Below are 10,994 nucleotides of genomic sequence, written 5' to 3' on the forward strand. Positions count from 1 at the left end.
ACAAATAAATAAATAAATAAATAAATAAATAAAATTGTTTGGAACTATAAAATTGACCTTTAAAAATGCTTATGTTTCAGCTAAGTGCTCAAGTATCCTTTTAGCATCAGGAATACTTGCTCTCATCATGGGGATATCAAAACTGCTATTTTCCCCTCAAAATGCATGAGAAGACCCTCTAGTATATATTAATATGGTGCCCTGAGGATGTCTCTATTTATAATGTAGAGTATCTCATGAAAAATTCTAGTTCTAGGTAATAGTGCTCCAAGGCAGAACAGAGTGGTCTGTCCCAGGTGAGTTTCTTAGGTGGCCCCCTGTGATGCAAATTGTGCTGCCCTCAAGGCACCCTATAAATTTATTATAAAAATCTAAAATAAAAAATCACAAAATAACAAAAAAGTTTGCCTTACTAAAATGAAAATCATTCCCCTGAACTCAAATGTAACTTTAAGATAGAGCAAAGCAACAGTTATCATAAGAAACAATAGAAGAGGCCTCCAGCACTCCATACTTTCTTATATATCTCTCCCTAAAAAAAGTAAAAAATTTGATTTTTAGTTGCTGAAGTAATTATGGTGTTCTATGTGCTTTGTACTCACTACATTGCTTTGTGGTTGGAAAATGAGCATTAACAATTATTATAATTTATTGTGTCTAAAATTTGTTTAAAAAATCGTCGTATCACTTATTTTGATGTTTCCAGAAATGTGTACTGGCAAGAACTTCTGAACAAATGGTTAAATAAAAATCATACAGTACCTTTTAAAAACCAGTTATTTGAGACATCTGCTTCTGGCCATGATAAAGTAACAGGGAACCTTTCACCTTAAACAAAGAAAAATTTGACAAAAGTATAGAAGGAATTGGTTCAGAGCTTGAAAAATAAGCAGCACATGAGTGGTCCCTAAGAAAAGAGGGAAAACGTGAGCTTTGCCACTGCTCCAGCTGACTGACTGCCTAAAGAGAGTTTCCAGTTCTCAGACAAGAGAGGGGAACCAAAACTGAGCCCTGTGATTTCCACATTGAATAGACAGAAGCTGGAATACAGAAGGCCAAGACAAATGGAATTTCTAGGGTAAAGTACCAGTGAGGAGGGAGCTACACAGATAAAGATTTTCAAAGCGTGGCAGATTTATTTCAGATCTTTGAATGAGTAATGATCTGTACAAGAAAAGACAATACTGTACCTCTGACCAAATAAAGAAGCAACAGAAAGCAATAAGCCAGGCAATTCCTACAACTCCGACAGGGACAGAAATGTTCCTACCAGCTGGAGTGGGAAGACCTCGTAATACACGCAGCATGAGGAAGAGTCTTCAGAGGGTTCTGACTTAGCCATAGAGTCACATTAATCCTAGACTAACAAAACTTAAAGCCCAGTCTCAAAGAAATCTAATTCCTAAGAACTTAATTGTGTGGCAGGACAAAATCCAACATTAAAGAAATGCCAAAAAGTTCAGCACCCAAAAACAAAAACACAATATCCATTATCCAGTCAATATTCACTCAGCCAGTAAAGAGGCATATGCAGGAGAGATGACAGAATTATCAAACATGAGTTTAATGAGGAGAGAAATGGAAAGCATTTTTATTGGAACTTTTAGAGATGAAAAATGTAGCACCTGAAATATATATTTATATATCCTGCATATGATTAATAGCAGACTAGGCACTGCAGAAAGAAAGAAAAAAGGTGAATTTGAAGACATGCAATGGAAACTATCCAAAATGAAGCATAGAGAGAAAAAATAGTCAGAAAAAAAGAAGTATTAGTAAGCTCTGGAATGGTCTAAAGTTGTCTGATATGTGTGTAATCAAAATCTAGAAGAAAGCCAAGAGAGGAGAGGAGAGAAAAATATTTGAGGGGGAAATGACCCAAAATCTCCCAAATTTGGTAACTTCTATTTATTTTTTTTAAATCCTATCTTTGAGAAAATTCCATTTCCCAATGATTGACTTGGACAAATAGCCCAAAACTCAAAGCTGGTACTGAGAAATTCAACATAATACCTTAACTATTTTACAAAAAATTAAAAGAGTGAGAAAGAAAGAAAATGAAAATAAATAACAGCCGTAGAAGCGAGTTAGGTTGAAATGCCATGTGGTATTTTTGCCTTAATTCTGAATTTCCTTGTTCTCATCAATCTAAATCAGGCCCTAATGATATTTAATGAGGCTACTTGTATCCTCATAATAGGCAAACAGAAGGGAGGTTTAAATAATTCTATTATTTCACAATGATGAAACAGATTGAATATTTCAATTATCCTACTTATTATAGTACACATGGAACAAGCTCTGTAATCTGCTTCGATATATATAGGCTCTTTAACCACACCATGGTGGGACTAATGCAGTCAATTTGGTTGAGCTTCTCTCGCTGATTCAGTGTTGGAATAAAGTACTTCACAGATTAGCTTAGTCTGCAGCACTTAAAGGTCAGGATTTATTGTAATGTAAATCACAAAGCAATTTTATCTTGACAGAGATTACATACTGTTACAATATTTCTCGCTGAATCTAGTGATGCGTTTGCTTTTTCTTTGCAACTGCTGTGCAAATTGGACCGTAGCCCAGAAAAGAAAAAGAGATGGCAGGCTGCTTTGGCTTTTTAGAAACAACTTAATTCTCTTCATTTTTCAAAGTTTCACACAAAAAAAATAACTCTGAAAATACACATGAAGTCATACACAAATACTTGTAAACCTTTACAGACCCTGAGTTTGAGTGCACACAGAAGCTGTGAATGACCATCTCTCAAATATGTTGACGTGTTTTAGGAAAGAGAATGGCTGACCTCTAATCATTCATACCCAAGTATCTTAATACATTACCAAAATTGTCTCCATTTTAAGCAAACAAACAAAAACAATAAGAAGTATTCATGTTTTTCATTGACAGAAGTCACAAAAAGAAAACTGAATAAAAACAAAGTAAGGTGAGGATTAGGAAGTCCACTGCTATCAATGGCTTTGTAACAAGTATCAAGAAGCAGAATGATAACATCTTCCCAATTTTTCTGGTTTGTTTTTTTGGCAACTGCACTTAAACTAGACGGGATTAGGGCCAGGTACCAGGGCATTAAACGAACTACTCAAAGAGTGTGAGGAGTCTTTCTGAAATTCTCAAGACAAGACCAATTAAGTCCCATCCTAAATTTCAAAGGATAAACATGAATAAAATATCCACACAAAGATTAAAGCAGCGTACTATTACATTTTGCCAAGTTTTATCAATTCTTCATACATCATTTACATTAATAATGTACAAAAATGGTGGTGAGGCTCAGGACTTACCAGGAAATGTGTCCAAAGTTAACCTTCAGCTGCAATTACTCCATTCTACTCCCCTCACCTGGGCCACAGTTGGGTATTGATCTTTTCTCCAACTCTTGCATAGCACTTTTCCTGGAATGAAAGGTGATATATTATAAAACTGTTTATTCAAATACTGAGTAGATTATTCTTCATTCTACTGGCTGTACCCTATCCAGAAGGGCTTCCTACATATCAGTAGTTCCAAGTCAACCTTACTGTATCTGTAATGCAAATGTAGTATAATTTACTGACTTATTTTCTCTAAGTCAATTCATAATTTGATCTAAATCAATTTATTTTAAAATAATAATTTTACTTCCAAAATTATAGATTTGATATGATAGGTTAAAAAAAATTAATGTTTTCTGTTTAGTACTTGAAATGGTCTCATGTGCCACCTGTTGTCCAGGTAGCAATTTTGGTAAATACTACAAGCTATACAAAGGGCTGTTATTCAGGTTCAACTTATATGTGGGCTATAAATTATATTCATATTCATAAAATATAGGCATTCCTATCCATAATAACATGTACAAGTAAGCACAGGTACCCCCTGTCTGAAAGCTTCCCTATGTAGAGATTAATCATACATCCTGGTTTGCTTACGGCAGTCCCAGTATCTATCTGTTGTTGTCCTGGAGTTCCCTCTTTCACTCAAAAAAAATGGTTTGGATCATACCCAGAAGAGTAAAGCAAATTAGCCCCAGAAAGCTGGACAGTCAGAATGTTTTTAATTGGCCTTATTTTTCTCTGCTAGATAGCATTGCAGCTCGTTCATGCTCATTATCTTATTTAATCTTCACAACAACTCTGTGAGATAGGTATTATATATAAATTACAAATGGGGAATCAGCCTTAGGGAGGTTTAACCACTCAGGGCTCACACAACTACTACAGGATACAATTAGGACTCACATCAGGTCGCTGTTCCATACCAAGAGATCTTTTCTAGGGAACTGGGAGGTATGGGGGTCTAGGAAAGAAAAGATGAGGCGGGAGAGGCAGAAGTATTCTGGAAAAACAACTCATTCTGTCTCACAGTGGATTTGGAATGATGAGAGAAAGAAACAGACATGTCTGCAATGTTGCCACATTCACCCTTCATAAGAACCCATTTTCACTTACAACTGTAAAAACTGATTTGATGGCCAGGATTATAATCAACAGGACTTGTGAGTTAAATGGACTTTTGTGTTCTGCCCTGAAAATTTAACCAGACTATTAATTACAAGTTAAATTTTATAAATTAGTTTTCTTTTTTGATGCTGGAAAGAGAACAAAAATGAAATGGAGGAAAAGGAGGCACCCCTGTGTAGAGAAATGATGGGAGGGCACATGAAAAATAGCCTGCCTTTTCCACAGGACCCTCCCTTCCCCCTGCACTACTGTGTGCTGCCAAACACATCTATCCTCCCCTCTCACGTGGGGGAGGGCCAAGAGCTTTACATTACACCCCTGGTTTACACCCTGAGAAACGTCGTGTGAGCTGCAAAGTACACTTTGAAGCAACTTTCTAAAAGGCACATCTATATTTACCAATGTGTTCCACATGATTAAACTGTGAAATTTGTCTCCAGTTTGGCAATACCTTAGAGAGATGTGAGGTTTAGAAAGAAAATGCCTGTGAAGCTCCTTAAGTTCCACAGAAGGAAAGCACCACATACATCCAAGGTGCTATTGCACGCCTTGATGCTCTATTGGTGCAACAGTAAATAAAATAGCGTAAGTGATGATGTCACAATGTTATCATGCAACATCATCCACAGTGAGCGCAAGAAAAAGCTGTTTTTAAAATGCCTTGTTCCCCCTCCTCTTCAGAATGTTAAAGCATATGGTATCCAAAACTAGTTCACAGTGAACTTCATTTCTGCCACTGCTGTAAATGAAGTTTCTTCTCAGGCAGATGTCAGTGCTAAAAGTTTGGTGCTCATAAATACCAAATTTACATAAAATCTATACAGCTTTTTTTCAAAAATCGTTCTTGGTTGATGTAGGCTGCTTGGCTAGGATACATAGTTTACTTACTTATTCCTGAAACCATAATACATTTCCAGATTCACTAATTTGAAAAACAATAATTATGACTGAGCCACAATGACATTCTCTGGCTATAAATATCATGTGCCAGGTTGAAAGAAAAAGAAAAAAAATAGTAAGTTAATTGAGATTTTTTTGGACTATTATTAGGCCTATGGTTCCAAACTATGGGTCACCATTTATGCAAAAAGCATCAATTGTAGGAGGAATAAGAAGTGACTCTTATATGTACATACTTTACTCCCTAAAATCACCACCAAAATAGCCTGTTGATAAAGCAAACTTGAGTTTATTGTTTACCACAGTGAGTGAGGCTGCCACCTTGACAAGAATCTTGGTGATGTTTCAGAAGAAGAAAGACAAAGATAAGATATGTTTAAGATTTGGGAAATCTGATTTAAGGTTGATTGTTTGGTGTGAGAAGGGGGCTTGACTGTGATTTGGCACATTTGTGACCTAATAGTTTGGCATGGGTACATACAAAGAGGAGAAGGTTTGAACAAAGGGTCTCAAAGCAATTCTTGAAGAGTAAACAGCTGTTTGATGCTGCTTTGATTTGAATAATCTAATATTGGTTTAAATGGATTTTCAGGAAATTTCTGAAATAAACAATAAAGTTATTAGCAACTTTATCTTTCTAGGCAAGAATTTTCTGAAACAGTCAAATCAGGTTGATGAAGACTGTGGAATAATAAAATCACCTTAATGAAGCATCTGAATAACAAAGTCACATTATTATAAATCATAAGCAGGTGTGGATATGGAAGGTTTTGGTTCTCAACACAAACTCTTACTAGTATTACTCAAATTCTGCTGGAAAGGCAACACTCAGAGCAGCTCCTTTTCCGAGAAAAGGACTCACTATAAACCACCAAAGCAGACATGCCCAAAATCACATCAATATATTAGCTTTATATTATTAATTTAAGTACCATATAGAAGAATCTTTAACAGCTATAACAGCTTAAGGGAAGAATTTTATAAACTGACTGTAATAGTCATATCCTTTGAGAGTATACTGATAATCTATTTAATTGTACTAATAATACACTAGGGCAATGATTTCCAACTGTATTCCAACTTTTATCTGCATTGTGAGGTTCTTCTGAGAATAAACATTCTACCCCATCCAGAGATTGGTCATGGTACCTATGTGTTACTCAGTGACCTGGTGTCATAAGCCACAACTAATTGGGCTAGATTTGGATATTAAACTAAAGCTTTCCCAATCAGATTCCCTCTCCAGGAAGTTGTACTTAGGATTAAGCAATTCTAGTTTGTCTCTGCTGGTGGTAAAAACTAAATGACTTTGGGTTGACTACTAGTATTTAGTTGTTTTGTGTTTTTTTGTTTTTGTTTTTTTAACAATATGCAGGAAGTGAAGATGGCGGCATAGGTAACCATCTATACTCGCTGCCTCCCACAACCACATCAAAATTACAACTAATATACAGAACAACCATCATCCAGATCCACCGGAAAACTGGCTGAATGGAAGTCCTACAACTGGAGAAGTAAAAAACCACTGAGACTGGTGGGAGGTACAGAGGTGCAGAACAGGCTGGTCCGGCACCCACATGTGCCGCTTTCTTAATCGGGAGGGAGATTATCTCTGCAGAGACCACCTGGAGAAGCAAGGAGTGCCAGCCCCACACCACAAGCCCAGCCCAGGGTCCCAGAGCTGGGAAGAGAAGTCTCCAAAACTACAGGCTGTAAAAACCAGTGCAGACTGGGGCTCAGTGACACAGAGGCTGCTGAAGACCCAGATGTTCCCTTAAAAGTCTAGCACCATGAACTGAACTTACAAGGTCCTGCTTCCTCTGAGTTCCAGCACCAGGGTGAGGCTTTGGGGAACACAGACACTAATGAGGAGGAACTGCATTGTCCGGCAGCAGGGCAGGAACTCAGGGGCGGCTTTCTCCCAGATGGAGGTGCTCACAGGGATCATTGTTCCTATGCTGGGACCTCCCCAGTCGAAGGACTGACTGGCAGCCACTTATGTTTGCTCCACCCTGGTGATTCCCTAAGACCTAGCCTCATCCAATTTGCAACCCCACCCAAGCTGCCTGCAGCAGCTTTTGCATATGAATGGCCTGTCCTTGCTCAGGCTAAAATATCTCAGACAATCTGCAGCTGGGTCAGGGAACCCCAAACCTGCCAATAAAAGGCCCAAGACCCGGCATCAGCATAAGCCTGTCTTGCTTCACAGCTGGGCCTCGTCTGGGCACTTCCAAACCCAATACAAAATGGAGGAATCTACAGCTCTCTCTGTAGCTCCTGTTGGGTGGCCCTAGGCAGTGGCTGACTTTGCACCTCCCTGGAGACCCAAGAGTCAGTGTACCCAGTGGTCAATGTCAGACCAGACCAGATTACAACTCTACACATCCGTAAGTGACACACTCAAGGGGCAGATTCAGTGAGCACCAAAGCCCAGTGAAGCAAGTCCTGCTCCATAGGGGTGTCTCCTGCATAGCAACTCTCCCACTGTAGTCACAGCTGGTCCTCACAGCCAATTGGCCTGGAGGTCAATTCCTCCCAGTGACACCAACAGCAATCAAGTCTCAACTACAACAAGACTGGACTCACAAGCCCACAAAGGGGTGCACCTAGAGTTCCCAGCTCAGGTTAATGGAGAGGCTGAGCCACTGGGCCCTATAGGACACCCACTACACAAGGCCACTCTACCAACTCAAGACGACATAGCAGCTCTACCCAATACATAGAAACAAACACAGGGAAGCAGCCAAAATGCAAAGACAAAGAAACATGTCACAAATAACAGAAATGGAAAAAAGCAAACTACTGGATATAGAGTTCAAAACCATGGTTATAAGGTTACTCAAGAATCTTCTAGAAACCTCCAAGGGACTTAGTGAGACTTTCAAAGATCTTAGTGAAAATTCCAAAAAAAAAAAAAAAAAAAAAAAAAGGAAAAGGACCAGTCAGAAATTAAGCATACACTGACTAAAATAAAGAATAATGTACAGGGATTCAACAGTAGAAGAGAGGATTCTGAGAATCAAATCAACAATTTGACATGTGAGGAAGCAAAAACACCCAACCAGAAGAGCAAAAAGAAAAAAGAATAAAAAAATATGAAGATAGTGGAAGGAGCCTCTGGGACAACTTCAAGCATACCAACTTTCACATTATGGGGGTGCCAAAAGAAGAGAGAGAGCAAGATACTGAAAACCTATTTGAAGAAATAATGACAGAAAACTTCCCCTACCTGGTAAAAGAAATAACTTACAAATTCAGGAAGCACAGAGTCCCAAATAAGAGGAACCCAAAGAGGACCACACCAAGACACATTATAATTAAAATGCCAAGTACTAAAGACAAAGAGAATCTTAAAAACAGCAAAAGAAAAGCAGTGACTTACCTACAAGGGAATGCCCATACGACTGTCAGCTGATTTCTCAACAGAAACTATGCAGGCCAGAAGGGAGTGGCAAAAAATAAAGTGATGAATACCAAGGACCTACAATCAAGATTACTCTACCCAGCAAAGCTATCATTGAGAATTGAAGGTCAGATAAAGAGCTTCACGGACAAGAAAAAGCTAAAGAAGGTTATCACCACCAAACCAGTATTATATGAAATGTTGAAGAGTATTCTTTAAGAAGAGGGAGAAGAAAAAGATCAAAAATATGAACAACAAAATGGCAACAAATATATACCTATCGACAATTTAATCTAAAAATCAAAATAAACGAATAAGAAATCTAATGAAGCCCTAACTGGTTTGGTTCAGTGGATAAAGCATTGGCCTATGGACAGAAGGGTCTCGGGTTTGATGCTGGTCAAAGGCACATGCCCGGGTTTGAGCTCCATCCCCTACAGGAAGCAGCCAATCAATGATTCTCTCTTATCATTGATGTTTCTATCTCTCTCTCCCTCTCCCTTCCACTCTGAAATCAATAAAAATATATTTTTTTAAAAAGAAATCTAATGAACAGAATAAACTGGTAAATAAAATAGAATCAGAGGCATGGAAATGGAACAGACTGACGATTCTCAGAGGGAAGAGGGGGTGGGGGACGGGAAGAGATTAAACAAAGATCTTATATGCATACTAGAGGCCTGGTGCATGAATTCGTGCACCAGTGGGGTCCCTCAGCCTGGCCTGTGGGATTGGGCCAAAACCGGCTTTCCGACATCCCCCAAGGGATGAAGGGATTAAGAAGTACAAATAGGTAGTTACAAAATAGTCATGGGGATGTAGAGTACAGCACAGGGAATATAGTCAATAGTATTGTAATAACTATGTACAGTGCCAGGTGGGTAGTAGGCTGTATGCCAAAAACTAATACATAATAATAGTGAATGTAAACTGTAATAAAAATATAAAATTTTAAAAAGAAAAAGAAATAAAAATCAATATGCAGAGAAAACCAATAAACATACACACCAAAAAAAAAAAGGGTGAATGATCTTAGAAAGGTGCTTCATAATTATTTAATAAAACATGGCATTTCTTTATAATGGATGCTTTACAGATTTAACAAAGAAAAGTCCCTTCAGTTTGTCACAATTTACCTGAAATACAATAGGTTGGTTATAAAGTAGTAGGTAAATTGTGAGTCATAAAATCACAGAGAAACTTCTAGTTTAATGTAAATAATAATAAAAATAAAACATTTTCCAAGGTCAAGGTTTCAAATATCCTTTACCCACATTTAAAGCAATGTGTAGATGGTTTTTGTGGCTGAGCTACAAAAGAACTCACAAGCTGCTTTCTGCCCTTCTGTCAGCAGATTTGATTATAGATAATGGGCCTTTAGTAAGAAAAAACTTAATTCTGTATGTTTCTCCTTTACTATCAAACTTCTGACACCAGATGTAAGCTGTTGTTTTTCTCACACCAAGCAATTTCCAGCTTGTGTCCTACAATTCAATTCAATTCCAATACCAACCAGAGTTAATGTAGACTCCACATGTTAAGGGCTCAGTCCTACAATACTACCCCCAACTTTAGAAACCAATTAGAAATAGTAGGTCCCCAGGTTATCCACAACTCTGTCCAACCTGGCTACAAATTGGAGATTCTCATGACACCTCCCTCTCCTCAAATTCAATCATTTCCTAGAACAGCTCACAGAACTCAGAAAAACACTTATGTCTACCAGTTTATTATCTAATTAGAGGCCCGGTGCCCAGTGTACGAAATTCATTTATGAACGGGGAGTCCCTCAGCCTGGCCTGTACCCTCTTGCAATCCAGGACCCCTCAGGGGATGTTCGATTACGGGATTGAGCCTGCCTGATCACCCCTAACCACTGGCCTGCCTGCCTGATCACCCCTAACTGCTTGCCTGCCTGCTTGATTGCCCCTAACCACTCTGCCCGCCTTCCTGATTGCCCCTAACCGCCTCTGCCTTGGCTCCTGCCTCCACGGCTTCGTCTGGAAGGACAACCGGAATGATGTCCAGGTCATTTGGCTGCCTGGTCTAATTAGCATATTACACTTTTATTATTATAGATAAGTATATGATAAAGGAGAGAGATGAACAGTCAGATAAAGAGATACCTAGGGTGAGATCTGGAGTTGACATGTGCCACCTTCTGGGTAGCAATGTGTTGGCCACCCCTGGAGCTCCCTGAAACCTGAAATATGGGAATTTTTATGGAGGCTTCA

General features: G+C 38.6%; 1 long non-coding RNA gene across 1 annotated transcript; it reads right to left on the reverse strand.

Annotated features, from left to right (window-relative positions):
• Positions 1 to 758: 758 nt before the first annotated feature.
• On the reverse strand, positions 759 to 4,530 carry LOC106726988. The gene is made up of 3 exons (XR_001363142.1): positions 4,446 to 4,530; positions 3,300 to 3,410; positions 759 to 828 (listed from the first exon to the last, which is right to left on the reverse strand). It is a non-coding gene; the product is annotated as an uncharacterized LOC106726988 (long non-coding RNA).
• Positions 4,531 to 10,994: the final 6,464 nt, after the last annotated feature.

Source organism: Myotis brandtii, unplaced genomic scaffold (assembly GCF_000412655.1).
Source record: "Myotis brandtii unplaced genomic scaffold, ASM41265v1 scaffold344, whole genome shotgun sequence".
Lineage (NCBI taxonomy): Eukaryota > Metazoa > Chordata > Mammalia > Chiroptera > Vespertilionidae > Myotis > Myotis brandtii.